Here is a 15,666-nt window from a genome sequence, read left to right on the forward strand (position 1 = left end):
GGGGGAAATAGGAAGGAAGATTTAGTCATAAGTAAAACAAACTATAGCCTCAAAGAGCAGGTCATAAAGAGGGATTTAAAAGTAAATAAATAAAGGGTAAGAATCAGCGATTAGGATCTGGGTGCTAGGAGGAGGAAGGGGTCTAGGGAAGCAGAAACAGATTAATCAAGCACAGAGAACAGCTGCTAAGCATATTCCTCTCTCCTCTCACTATCATCTTCTTTGTAAAGAAGCAGGACAAAAAAACAAAGAGAGGGAAAAAGTATAAGAAAATAGAATGAAGGGAAATATCTAATAAATGATCATAACTATGAATGTTAATGGGATAAAGTCATTCATAACAAAGAAGAGGAATAACAAAATGAATTAGAAGAAACAAGGTAACAATATGTCATGTATAAGAAACACTAGAAATATAAAGATTCACATAGAGTTAAAATGAAGAGTTAAAAGTGAGTCATTATGTTTCAGTTGAACTAAAAAAAGTAGGGGTAGCATTGTGATTTCAGGTAAGGTCATAGCAAAAACAGACTTGATTAAAAGAAATTAAATTCAGGGCAGCTAGGTGGTACAGTGGATAGAGCACTGGCCCTGGAGTCACGAGGACCTGAGTTCAAATTTGGTCTCAAACACTTAATTAACTAGCTGTGTGAACTTGGGCAAGTCACTTAACCCCACTGCCTTGCAAAAATAAAAAAAATAAATAGGGTAAAGGCATAATCATAAATGATACCAAGAATAACAATTAATCTCAAGACAATATGGAGGCACAAAATGGCATAGCATCTACCTATACAAAGGAAAAATTAAATGAATTATGAGGGAAACACTGACAATAAAATTGGTTAGCAGTTGGAAACATCAATACACTTTTCAAACCTCAACAATTACAATCTTTGATCATTACTGAATAGGAATAGTAAAAAAGTAATGACAAACACATTTATACATATACTTGCTTTTAACTATTTCTTAGCACCATATGACATCTTCACAAAAATTGATCACATACTAGAATACAAAAATCTCACAAAGGCAATAAAACAGATTGGACAAAGAACAAATCATAGAAATAGTCTAGAATTTAATCAAAGAAAATTACAGAAATATTAAAAGTTGTATGATATAGAAAAAAGCACACCTTTATGTCTCTAAAAACTTATATTATTCATTTTTAAAAAACAGATTAATGGATTGAAATGAAAATAAAAATGTTTAGAAAATCTAGTAAATAAAAAAGAACCATTAATTAATTTTAAAAACTTTAGAGCTATTTTTTAAATTATAAAATAGATGTCACTAGCTTATTTGAGAAAAGAGACAGGATTTGCCACTATAAAAAAAAATGAAAATGAAGAATTTATACTAAATGAGAAGTGTGTCCTTGGGCAAGTCATTTAACCATGACTGCCTTGCATCCAGGACCATCTCCTGTCATCCTGATTCATATTTGGACACTGGACCCAGATGACTCTGGAAGAGAAAGCGAGATTAGTGATTTAGCACAGCACCCCCCCCCACTCAAATCCAGTTCATATGCTTGTCATGGCATCATCTCCCTGATGTTGTGGTCTTCTATGAAAATGAAGGACAATATTATCAAAAAAATAGAATATGACCAAATTCCCTCTGCAAGACAAACATGTTATCATATCCAAACAAGGGAAGAATAATACAAAGTATGGATTGATATTCTGAATAAATTATTAGCAAAGAGACTCAAGCAATACATTTAAAAGATTATATACTATATGCTGGTTATTTTCTATCAGGGATACAATGTTAGAAAAAAACAATAAAAATAATTGACTCCATTAATAAAAATAAAATCATATAATTTTATCAATAGTAAAAACTAAAATATAAATATTATTTATAAAGTATAGGAATAAATAGACTTTTTATTAATTTGCTAGTGTTTATCTTAAAAAGCAAACACTATCATTTATAAAGAATAAGGGTTGGCTAGGTGGTACAGTAGATAGAGCACCGGCCCTGGAGTCAGGAGTACCTGAGTTCAAATCTGATCTCAGACACTTAATAATTACCTAGCTGTATGGCCTTGGGCAAGCCACTTAACCCCGTTTGCCTTGTGAAAACCTAAAAAAAAAAAAAAAAAAAAAGAAGAGCTAGAGTTTTTTCCATAAGACCAAGGGTAAAGCGAGGTTATTCACTGTCACTGCTATTATTTGATATAGCTCTAGAAAATGTATCTACAGCAATACTATTTTCAAAAACACTGAGGAAATCATAGGCAAAAAAATCAATAAAGTTAATATTTTTGCTCATGATATAATGGCTTCTTTGGTGTATAACTATATAGCAAGCACTGAGGTCTCTTCTTGTTCTTTTGGAATATGTTTGTAAAAAGTATTTTAGTCTGAAATAATTAGTTCCACTTAAAGCAAAGAACAAATCAAGTTGTTTTTTAAAAATCATTTTAAATCAAAAATTTAATCCAATTCATGATGGAATATGAATTTCCTAGAAATAAGACATTTATAATCTATTATGATAATTCAACTAAAAATGGAAGTGTTACTATTTAATCCAATTAGAACTTTGAGTTTACCTGTGACCATTGTGAATGGAGTATCCTTAGAAAAAGGAAATAAACATCTTCTGATAATTAAAGGAAGTGTTTTACCATGATGTTAACCCTTTTATTTCCTCTCAGTCTATTTTGCAAAACATTGTCTTCTAGGATACTGTGTCTTAGCCACCTTTTTCTTCCCTTTAAATCTTTTCCCTTCTCATGTGTTTAAGTTTTTTCCTTTAGACTAAGTCCCTTTCATCTTTTAATCTTTCCTCAAGATCTCTCAAATTTCTCCTCCCTAAATTCAATCTCCAACATTCTTCAAAATTTCATAGCCATTTCAAATCATCTTCTCCATCTCCTTCTCCTTATTAAATTCAAGTCCTTTTCCAGAATCACCTGACACACACCCTTCAGGTAGTAAGTACTCACAGTATTTCCAGTTTACTCTTTGTTAGCATGGCTGTTAAGAATTCAAATTCATCTATACATCATGATAATGCATGAGACTTAAAACTTTAGTAAAGATATGTGGTACGCATTCATGTATGCTAAACAATCACATGACACGTGGTCATGGAAATCCTATACTGTGGTATAGGGAGTAAGACCCTTCTCCCCTTTTCCCTCCATGCATAGAAGAACTATTTCTATTGAGAGCTGTTTCACTTGTCTGAATTTTATTTCATTCAGCCCAAGTAAAGGATTGAATTGCTTCCTCTTCACATATGTTACATCCTGGTCAAACTGTCCTACATTTTGTTCTTCAAATATATCCTTCTATCTATGTTGTTCCTATGCATGGGCTATTCCCCAGGCCTGGAAGGTATTATCTTCTCATCTTTCATATTAGAATATTTAAACTCCTTTAAGATGCAACTTAAAAGTCTTTCCTGATATTTAGAGTTGTTAATTATCTCTACTTCAAGTCATTGTGCAATTTCAATTCTGATTACATATACTACCTTCAGTAGAGTATAACTTCCTTTGAAGATTATTGTGTTTTCCTTTTGTTTCTCCAGTGTCTGACCCAATCTCTTGAAGTAGTGAGAATTTAACAAATGCTAGATGAATTTAATTGAGTTCATATAGGGAAGAGGAAAGTGAAATAGTATATTCTACCTATCTCCTCTTCCATTTATAAATTTTCTATGAAAGCTAGTTTGAAGAGGTTGTAAAGGTTACCAGTTCTAGAGAAAAAGTCACACCAAAAAAAAAAAGATAAATTTTCTTCTTGTTGGCTCAAAAAATCATCTTTAAGTCTATAAGCATTTAATAAACATTTATGAAGTTTACTGGTTCTAAGAACGGCACTAATGAGACTGTGGATACAAAGGATACTGAGGATACAAAGAAGGGCAAAAGCAAACAAAACAGAATAAAAATGGTTATTACTTCAAGAAATTTACATGTAATGGGAAAGACAACATGTAAACCACCACATAAAAACAAAATATAATACACACAGGATAACTTGGAAGTAATATCAGAGAGAAGACATTAAAATTAAAAAGAATCAGGAAAAGTTTCTTGAAGAAGATGGGATTTTACCAGAAATTTAAAGGAAGTCATTGAAGCCAGAAGGTCGAGAAGGAAGAGCATTCCAGGTATGGAGGATGTCAATGAAAATGCTTGGAATTTTTTGTTCAAAGAACTGCAAGAAGGCTAGTCATTGTATTGTTGGAGGGGGAGCAAAGTGTAAGAATATTGGAAAGGTAAGAGGGAGCATGGATAGCTAGATGGAGTAGTCAATAGAGTGCTGGCCCTAGAGTCATGAAGACTCATTTTACTGAATTCAAATCTGACCTCAGATACTTCCTAGCTTTATGATCCTGGGCAAATCAATTCACCTTCTTTGTCTCAGTTTCTTATCTGTAAAATGATCTGGAAAAGTAGATGGCAAATCACTCCAGTATCTTTGCCAAGAAAATTCCAAATGGTGAAAAAAAGAGTCAGTTATGACTGAAACAACTAAACAAAAAAACAGGAAACAAGTTATAAAGAGATTTAAAAGCCAAACAGAGGGCTTTATATTTTATCCTAGAAGTAATGTCTTCAAGTATGTTGCTTAAAAATTTTTAATTAAACCTTTATAAAGTGTCCATTGGTTAGAAACATCTGTACTATGCACTGAGGATACAAGAATGAAAAATATTATTTGTCTCTATTCTCAAAAAGCTTATTGTCAATTGAATTTGAGTGAGAAATGCCTATGAGTTACTATTATATGTTAGGAAATATTACATGTATAAGAAAGATAAAATTAAGAGATTCACAAAATCAGAATTTTAGCACTGGATTTCTATCCATTGATATATGATATGACTTATACCTAAAAAGGAATAGTCATACTCAGAAAGTGGTTACTTACCCTCTGATTGAAGACCTCCAATGAGGGAAGACCTCTCTAACTCCTGAGATTCCCATTCCTCTTAGTAATAGCTTTAATTATAAGAAAATTTTTCCTACCATCAAGAGTAAATTTTTCTCTAGAGTCAAGCAGAAAAAGTTTAATTTCTGCATATGAAAGACCTTCAAACATTTGAAGGTATCATGTCTCTCTTGAGTCTTATTTTGCTTAGGCTAAGCAATCCTAGTTACTTCATTTGACCCTCATATGATAAGGGACTGTAGTCTGGCATCATATACAATGTTCCATATCTATAATGCCAAGATTGGTGGCTATAATTTACCAATTTTCAATTTCAATTGTTTTGCTGTTTTTCCCATTTGTATTTTTAAAAATAACCTCTATTTTTGTTATTTTATGTTTCACAATTGCCAATTAACATGAACATTTCTAACTGCAAAGAACAGAAGAGGCTTAAAAATAAACTTCCAAATCTCCAGTTGAAAAATCTATTCTTTTAAAAACGATTTTTTAAAAACTATCTGTCTCCTTGCCTGTGTTGTTTTATGATTCAGTTCCTACACTTTAATAAATGCTTTATTGACCCTCTCCTTTTTCCCAGTTTTGTAATATCATTCTCCATTATCATTTGCTCCCTTTTCCTTCAGACTACCCCGCCCCCATTTTAAAAAATAAAAACACTTTCTGACAAATAAGCATAGTATAGCAAAACAAATCTATACATTGGCCATGTCTGAAGATGGATATCTCAGTCAAGTGCATGGCTAACAGGCTTCATCATCAGGCTTCTGGAATCATGGCTGATCATTTCATTGATCAGATTTCATAAGTCTTTCAACCTGAATATTTCCAGAGTATTTGTAAACAGGAAAGTTTTTTCTTTCTGTCACAATTCATATTTTTTCCTTACCCTAGTGTATAAATAAATACTGTACTTGACTCATCTCTTCCAAAAATAAGATGGATGATTATAATGAAAAATACAAATTCACAAAGTTTGGTAAGGAAGTTTATTGTGCTTTACCAAGGGGAAAACACATCTGTTCTATTAGTGCTATTTTCAACACACTTCAGAGTGAAAATCTCTTCAATACTTCACTATATTAAATTTTGCTAGACACTAGAAGGTAGAGAATGTGTATCATTAGACAAAAGAACTCTAAGGCAAAACTCCCTAGGTCAGCCCAAATCAGATTAAAATTAAATTGGGAACTATTTAACCAAATAAATACATATACAACACAGTTAATATTACTGTATGGTTTTCTAAGACAATATGTGGTGCAGGGATCTATTTGATTTTGTCATCTTTGCTCTAAAGTAGAATTTAAGACATCTTCATGTTTGACTTTAAACAATACTCTATTAGCATATGGGAGTGTTAAGGGAAGACTAACATCTCTGTTGAGCACACTTGCTGAACCTTTTTCAGGACTACTTTTCCATCTTTCATGTCCACCTTCACTCAGTTCTTACCTGCAGTTCCAAGAAGCTGTAGGATGCATCGAGGTCATGCTGTGGTAAAACTCTGAGTAAATAAACTAAATCAGATTAAGGATCATCAATAGCCCTCAAACTCATAGATGAATTAGAAGGATGTCTACCCCAAATGAAAACTTCCAGTAGAATATGTGAAAGAGAACAATTCCTTCCCAAGGCATAAAGGTGGTTGTGGAGCACTTAGAACTTGATCAGTCTTTGAAAATGCGAAGGTCATCACCTGCATCCTAGGCCATCAGCAGTCATCTTTACTTTTGTCCTACCATTGGATTTTGTTTATTCTCAGAGAATGAGACTGACAATATGCTGCCTCACTTGTATTCTATTCATTTGCAAGTCAAAGACTTCATCCAAGAAATCTTGCTTCTTTTTGAAAATGGAGGATGAACAACAATTAGTACACAAAGTGAATTATATTTATAAAGCTGAGTACTAAATACTTTTTGATTTGAACTTGAAAGTTTTAACTTTCTACATTCCCTATATATGTATGTATATATATATATATATATATATATATATATATATATACATATATATTTCAATACTTCAAGGATATGATTTCAACTGTTTGAGTATTTTCTTCAAGAATGCATACTGAGGAGACTTCCAGTCAAGATGGCAGAGAGAAGACAGGCACAGTTCTAAAGTCTCCTGACCTTCCTCATAAATAATATGAGACAAACCTCTTAACAGAAATCCAATCAACAAAACCCAGAAAGAAAAGACAGGAGAAGAACATCTACCTCAGGATTTGTCTTCTTCAAATGTGGGTGAGTATGGGTGCAGAGAGTGAATTCTGCCAGGAGCACAGACAGTGAGAGCCTGGGAGCCTGGATTAGCCTCGGATCAGCCTGATTAGCTGTGGGGCTGGAGCCAGGGAGCCTGAGGGCCCAAGAACTAGACAGGCTCAATCAGCAGCGGGGCTAGAACCTGGTTGACCAATTGGGGGGGTTGCCTGGGTCAGCTAGGGAGCAGAGGCATTGGTGGTGGCTCTGACCTTCTGGAGCTTCTTGTCAGGGCTGGAGGGAGAGTTCCAGTGAAGGAGAGTTACAGACATCAATCCCTGAGCTCCTCTCCTAAGGAGGAACACAGAGTCCACATCTCCATTTCAGCTGAAGTCTCTTTCCAGAACAAACACAATAACTGACTACTTCTGCCCCAGGCACAGGTGTGTGAGCAGCAGAACTACCTCAGCTGACAATAGGGAGAGTGATCACCTCACCCCAGAGCATTAGCCCACCATTGACTGCATACAAAAGTATTCAACAGCTTCAACCATGCCCTTCAGGCCAAGGGACAGGGCTTCAAACAAGGTCACAGAGATTCCAGAAAAAGCAACCAGCACCCCTACTGGCCAACTGGAGCTATTACACTAAGTGAGTAAAACCTCTAGGGATCCCAACACCAAACCTCTGTGAACCAGCCTTTCCTGAACACAAGGTCTTAGTAAAAATGAAGAATGGCCAGTGGAAAGGAGGGTCCATAGAAAAATTCTTGGAAGGAAAAGATCCAAACTCAGAGAGATCTAGAACCTCTGAGGAGAATATGATCTGGACTCCAGAACAGAAAGACCTACTTGAAGAAATAAGGAAGGAGTTTAAAAATCAATTGGAGGGGCAGCTAGGTGGCACAGTAGATAGAACACCAGCCCTGGAGTCAGGTGTACCTGAGTTCAAAGTTGGCCTAAGACACTTAATAATTACTTAGCTTGTGTGGCCTTGGGCAAGTCACTTAACCCCACTGCCTTGCAAAACAAAAAACAAAAAAAAAATCAATTGAAAAATTTGGGGAAAAAAAACAAGAGAACATTACCTTGCAACAAAAAAAACCACATCATTGGACAAGACAATTGGACAAATACAAAAAGAAAATAATTTCCTCAAAACTTCAATTGGTAAAATGAAAATTCTTTCAAAAATAGAACTGACCAATTGGAAAAGGAGTTCCAAAAGTTAAATGAAGAAAACTCTTTCAAAATAAAAAAAATGGAGACTGTGGAAACTGATGACTTCTGTAAAACAAAACCAAAAAAATAGAAAAAATAGAAGAAAATGTAAAATACCTCATCAGCAAAAACCACTGACCTCAAGAAGAAATCAAGAAGGGACAATTGGAGAATTTTAGGTCTTCCTGAAAGCATTGAAGAGAAAAAAAAGCCTAGCTTAATATTACAGGATTTAATGATGGAAAATTGCCCTGATATCATGGAACCAGAGGGCAAAATAGTTATGGAAAGAATATATCTATCCCCTCTGGAAAGAAATCCTAAAATGAAAATACCAAGGAATGTTGTGGCCAAATTCCAGAACTATCAGATAAAAGAGAAAATCCTGCAAGCTTCCAGAAAGAAACAATTTAAATGCCAAGGAGCCAGAGTAAGGATTATGCAAGACCTGGCTGTATCAATGTTAAGGGATCGAAGGTACTGGAAAGAGATGTTCCAAAGAACAAGGGAACTTGGAATGCAGTAAAGAATTCACAATCTGGGCACGCCTAGGTGGTGCAGTGGATAAAGCACTGGCCCTGGAGTCAGGAGTACCTGGGTTCAAATCCCAAAGTTGAGCCTTCTCTTTCAGGGGAAAAGATGGACATTTAACAAAAGAGAAGACTTCCAACAATTCATGATGAAAAAACAGAGCTAAATAGAAAATTTGGACATCAAACAAGAGGTTCAAGAGACACATGAAAAGGTTAAAAAAGGTGGGGGGGGGTAAAGAAAAAGAAACAGCTATCCAATAAGATGAAACTGGCTATATATCCCAGCATGGGGAAAAGATTCTCAAAACTCTTGAGAATTGTAACTTATCAGAGAGAATATACTTAGCCAGAAGTGATGGACACTCATGATTTATCCATGACATTGCTACCCAATGGGATGAAACTGGTTACATCCTTACTTGGGAGAAAGACTCTAATAACTCTCAAGATTTGTAACTCTATTAGAGAGAATACACTTAGCAGAAGTGATGGATACTCAGGATTTTCTATGACTCAGAATGATTTAAAAACACGTCCTCCTCAAAAAGGAGACAGGAAGGAGATGGGAGGAGGGAGGGTATTGAATGGGGTAAATCTCATTACATTAAAAAAGCACAAAAGACCTATTATAAAAGAGGGGAAGAAGGAAGGAGATGAGAAACACTTGAATCTTCCTCTCATCAGACTTGGCTTAAAGTTAATTTACACATACTCAGTTAACTTAAAAAACATCTAATCTTTCAAGCATTAAAAGGGGAAAAGGGAAGGGGAGGAATGGAGACAGGGAGGGGGGAGAAAAGGGGGAACTCACAGAAGGAAGGGAAGGGAAAAGGGAAAAATGGAAAGGGGAAAGAAAGGGGAGGGGGTGGATATAGGAGGGCAAAGACTCTGAAGGTGGTGGTATTCAGAAACAAAATACTGGGGGAATACAGATAAAGGGGAAAAGGGGGAAAATACAAACAGAAGGGAGATAGCATGGAGGGCAATAAAGAGTTTTTAATTATAACTTTGAATGTGAATGGGAAGAACTCTCCTTTAAAATATAAGCAAATAGCAGACTGGATTAAAAACCAGAATCCTACAATATGCTGCTTAGAAGAAACTCATTTGAAACAGAGAGATACATATAGAGTTAAGGCAAAAGGTTGGAGCAAAATATATTTTGCTTCAGCTGAAGTGAAAAAAATGATAAAATCCTTATCTTAGATAAAGCAGCTGCAAAATAGATAGCATTAAAAGAGATAAGGAAGGAATTTATATCCTCCTAAAAGGTACTATAGATAATAAAGTGATTTTAATATTGAATATGTATGCACCCAATGGGATAGCATCCACATTATTAGAGGAGAAGCTGAAAGAACTACAGGAAGACATAGACAGCAAAACTCTACTAGTGGGAGAGCTCAACCTCCCACTATCAGATCTAGATAAACTGAATCATAAACAAGAAAGAAGTTTAAGGAGGTAAATAGATTGTTAGAAAATCTAGATATGATAGACTTATGGAGGAAATTGAATCAGGATAGAAAGGAATATACTTTTTTCCTGCAGTACATGGCACTTACACAAAAATTGACCATGTACTATGGCATATAATCCTAATAATCAATTGCAGAAAGGCAGAAATAGTGAATGCATCTTTCTCAGATCATAATACAATAAAAATCATTTGCAATATTGGGGCAGGGATATATAGACCCAGAACTCATTGGAAACTGAATAACCTCATTTTAAAGAAAGAATGGATCAAACAACAAATTATAGAAAGAATTAATTATTTTATCCTAGATAATGACAATAATGAAACAACTTATCCAAACCTATGGGATTCACTCAAAGTGGCTGTCAGGGAATATATTATATCTTTAAATGCTTACATGAATAAATTAGAGAAAGGGGAAATCAATGAACTATATATGCAACTAAAAAAATTAGAAAAAGAACAAATTAACTCCCCCAATTAAATACCAAATTAGAAATTCTAAAAATTAAAAGATAAATTTATAAAATAGAAAGCAAAAAAAATGATTGGATTAATAAATAATACCAAGAATTGGTTTTATAAAAAAACAATAAAATTGATAAACCTCTGGTCAATTTGATTAAAAAAAGAAAACCAAATGACTAGCATCATAAATGAAAAAGATGAACTCACCATCAATGAGGAGGAAATTAAAGTAATATTTCAGAATTATTTTGCCAAACTCTATACCAATAAATTTGACACTCTAAGTGAAATGGAAGAATATTTACAAAAATAGAAGTTGCCCAGGTAACATGAAGAGATTAAATACCTAAACAACACTATCTCAGAAAAAGAATTTCAACAAGCCATCACTGAACTCCCTGAGAAAAAATCTCCAGGGCCTGATGGATTCATAGGTGAATCCTATCAAACATTTAAAGAACAATTGCTTCCAACTCTATATAAACTCTTTGGAAAAATAGGGGAAGGGGCGGCTAGGTGGTGGAGTGGATAAAGCACCAGCCATGGAATCAGGAGTACCTAGACTCAAATCGGGTCTCAGACACTTGATAATTACCTAGCTGTGTGGGCTTGGGCAAGTCACTTAACCCAAATTGCCTTGCAAAAACACTTTAAAAAAAATAGGGGAAGACAGAACTCTGTCTAACTCTTTCTATGACAGCAATATGATGCTGATACCTAAACCAGGAAGAGTTAAAACAGAAAAAGAAAATTATAGACCTATTTCACCAATAAATATAGATGCAAAAATCTTAAATAAAATCTTAGCAAAATGATTACAAGTTATCACCAGGATAATACATTATGACCAAGTAGGATTTATCCCAGGAATGCAGAGTTGGTTCAATATTGGGAAAACTGTTAGTATAATTAATTATATCAACAACAAACCTATCAGAAATTATATGATTATATCAATAGATGCTGAAAAAGATTTTGACAAAATACATCACCCATTCCTACTAAAAACAATAGTGAGTGTAGGAATAAATGGACTGTTCCTTAGAATAATAAGCAGTATGTATCTGAAACCATCAACAAGCATTATATTCAATGGAGAGAGGCTAGAGGCATTCCCAATAAGATCAGGGGTGAAACAAGGATGCCCATTATCACCACTACTATTCAATATCATGTTAGAAATATTAGCTTCAGCAATTAGAGAAGAAAAAGAAATTGAAGGAATTAGAATCAGGAAGGGACACGATAGTCTACCTAGACAATCCCAAGAAATCATCCAAAAAACTACTGGAAACAATTAAAAACTTTAGCAAAGTTTCAGGATATCAAATAAACCCTCATAAATCCTCAAATTTTCTATATATGACTAGGCAAGATACCGCAGGAAGAGCTAGAAAGCGAAATCCCATTCAAAGTAACCTCAGACAATATAAAATACCTGCGAGTCTATTTGCCAAGGAAGACTCAGAAACTTTTTGAAAACAGTTATAAAACACTTCTCACACAAACAAAATCAGATTTAAATAACTGGGCAAACATCACCTGCTCATGGACCGGTGGAGCCAATATAATAAAAATGACAATTCTACCCAAACTAAACTACCTGTTTAGTGCCCTATAAATCAAAATTGCAAAAAATTACTTTAATGAGTTACAAAAAGTTGCAAGTCAATTCATATGGAGAAATAAAAAGTCAAGAATTTCCAGGGATTCAATTAAAAAAGGGCAAAAGAAGGGGTGTAGCCCTACCAGATCCAAAATTATATTATAATGCATCAGCCGACAAAACTGTCTGGTATTGGATAAGAAATAGAATGGTGGACCAGTGAAATACCTGGTGCGATAGCAGGAAATGATTATAGTAATCTGCTCTTTGATAAACCCAAAGAGTCCAGCTATTGGGATAAAAGCTCTCTCTTCAATAAGAATGCATATTGGAGGGGCAGATAAGTGACACAGTGGAATCAGGAAGACCTGAGTTCAAATCTGACCTCAGATACTTAATAATTACTTAGCTGTGTGACCTTGGACATATCACTTAGCCCCACTGCCTTTCAAAAAAAAATAATAAATTTTTTAAAAGAATGCATATTTCAACCCCTCTATAACTTGATGTATTTTTAGAAAGATTTCATTTATTTTGAATTTTACAATTTCCCCCCCAATCTTGCTTCCCTTTCCTAACCCCCCAACAGGAGGCAGTCTGTTAGTCTTTACATTATTTCCATGATGGACACTGATCTAAGTTGAATGTGATGAGAGAGAAATCATATCCTTAAGGAAGAAAAATAAAGTATGAGATAGCAAAATTACATAATAAGATAACTTTTTTTCTAATTTGAAGGTAATAGTCTTTGGTCTTTGTTCAAATTCCACAATTCTTTCTCTGGATACAGATGGTATTCTCCATCGCAGAACCCCCAAATTGTGCCTGGTTGTTGCACTGATGGAATGAGCAAGTCCATTAAGGTTGATCATCAACCCCATGTTGCTGTTAGGGTGCACAATGTTGTTCTGGTTCTGCTCATCTCACTCAGCATCAGTTCATGCAAATCCCTCCAGGCTTCCCTGAATTCTTATCCTTCCTGGATTCTAATAGAATAATAGTGTTCCATCACATACACATATCACAGTTTGTCAAGCCATTCCCCAATTGAAGGACATTCACTTAATTTACAATTCTTTGCCACCATAAACAGGGCTACTATGAATATTTTTTGTACAAGTGATATTTTTACCCTTTTTCATAATCTCTTCAGGTATTGCTGGATCAAAGGGTATGTACAATTTTTTTGTCCTTTGGGTGTAATTTCAAATTGCTCTCCAGAAAGGTTGAATGAGTTCACAGCTCCTCCAACAATGTGTTAGTGTCCCAGAATTCCTACATCCCTTCCAACACTGATCATTGTCCTTTCTGTTTGTATTGGCCAGTCTGAGAGGTGTGAGGTGGTACCGCAGAGAACCTTTAATTTGCATTTCTCTAATAAGTAGTGATTTAGAACAATTTTTATATGACTATGGATCACTTTGATTTCTTCTTGATGTATATTTTTTGAGAATTGATGGGATCAAAAATGTTCCCACAGTCAGGCCAAAGATGAACACTTGTAAGCTTAGCTAGGTTCCTCCACAGATTCTACTTCTTCCAGTTATGACCCTGTGTGATCCATAGAAAAGAGAAAATAAAATTGAAAAGTAAAGCAAATAAACAAAAAATTTATATGGAACTAGATTTAACTTCCTCTACAAAGAAAAATCTGCATTGTATTATAATTTATAAATAAGTGATTGAATTAAATTGGAATACAATATACATTTTACCTAAGTGGCAGTTCACTACAAAGTGATTTTGTTGGCAAAGTAGGATATGAAATGAAAATCAGGAGACCTGAGTTCAAATTCTACCTTAGAAACCCAATAGTGGTGTAATCATAGAAAAGTCCTGTAAATTCTAAGGGTCTCAGTTTCCACACCAAAAATTGAAAGGATCAGACTAGATCATCTCTGAGATCTGTTCCCACTCTAAAATTTCCTTTCTGTGATCCCATGACAGAAATAAAGTCCTTGAAGTACTTCCATCTTGGGAAAACCAGGAAGAATGAATTTTTTAAATAACCTTTAGAGAACCAGAGTCTCTTTAGGACTCAATGATGTCAATATAAATTTGTTTATTTATCAGTTAGCAGTTTGACAAAGGAAAAAGAAAAGAAAAGAAAAAGAGAAGGAAATAAAGTTTTTAAAATTATATAAACAATAGGGGAAGGAGTTAAATAAGAGATTCAGAACAGTGTTTGAACAAAGAATAAGACAAGACAACAAAAATTAGTTAAGCACCGTGCTAAGTGCCAGGGACAGAAATGCAAGAATAAAAAGAAGGGGGCGAGGTAGAGCGAGGAAGCAATAAAGGAAGGGGAGAAGGGTCATGGGAGGAGAGAGACAATACAAATAGGGACTAGAGAACAAATTTGGGAAGGATGAGAAGGTAGCCTAATAAAGGAAATGTTTGACCCAAATCCAATCTGAAAAGTAAAAGAATTTGCATGAGTTCACTATTCACAAAAATAAAAATATTTTCAAGAAATAGAATATTCATTTCCTAATATTTTATACTAGTTATGCTATTTGTTGTCTTGTGAACTTGAAAATGGGAAAAAAATGTCAGATTGTCCTAATCTCATGAATTAAGTATTTAAACACTAAGTCTCGTCACCCAGTGCTGCATGTTTTAAATAACAAAATACTGGCTTACTTGAGATCTAAATAACTACCTAGAATTACAGAATTCTTGGTACTTTTCATTATAAATCTCTTCTTGGATCTATATAAGAAGAAATTGTGACTAATAAATTGTATAGTTCATAGATTAATGTCATAAACCTTTTCTAAGTAGGATTCTTGATCACAAAGTATATTAAATTGCAATACTACTACATAGTTTCTATAGCAGGGTTTTTAAATTTAAAGTGTGTAAACATGGCACTGAATTCATAATTTCAACAGTCATTATTTGTTCATTTATTGGGTAATTAAACAAATATTAATGAGCACCTCCCAGCTGAGTGGGTGGTGAAAAGGGAGATACAGAATAGAATAAAACATCCTCCCTGCCCTCATGTCGAGTAGAGTCTAGGGAATTCTAGGGAATTCATCTAAAATAGCTAGCAATAGTCATCACTCTGTGGTGCAATAGACTGGACAATAGACAACTTGACAATAGACTGAAACTTTCATTAAATAAGGATCCTTATTTTTTTAAGATCCTTATTTTAAATGAGGATTTTATTTTTTTCAAGTACTTTATTTGATCAACTAGAATGACAATTACCAAAT

This window comes from Macrotis lagotis, chromosome X (assembly GCF_037893015.1).
Source record: "Macrotis lagotis isolate mMagLag1 chromosome X, bilby.v1.9.chrom.fasta, whole genome shotgun sequence".
Taxonomy (NCBI): Eukaryota; Metazoa; Chordata; class Mammalia; order Peramelemorphia; family Peramelidae; genus Macrotis; species Macrotis lagotis.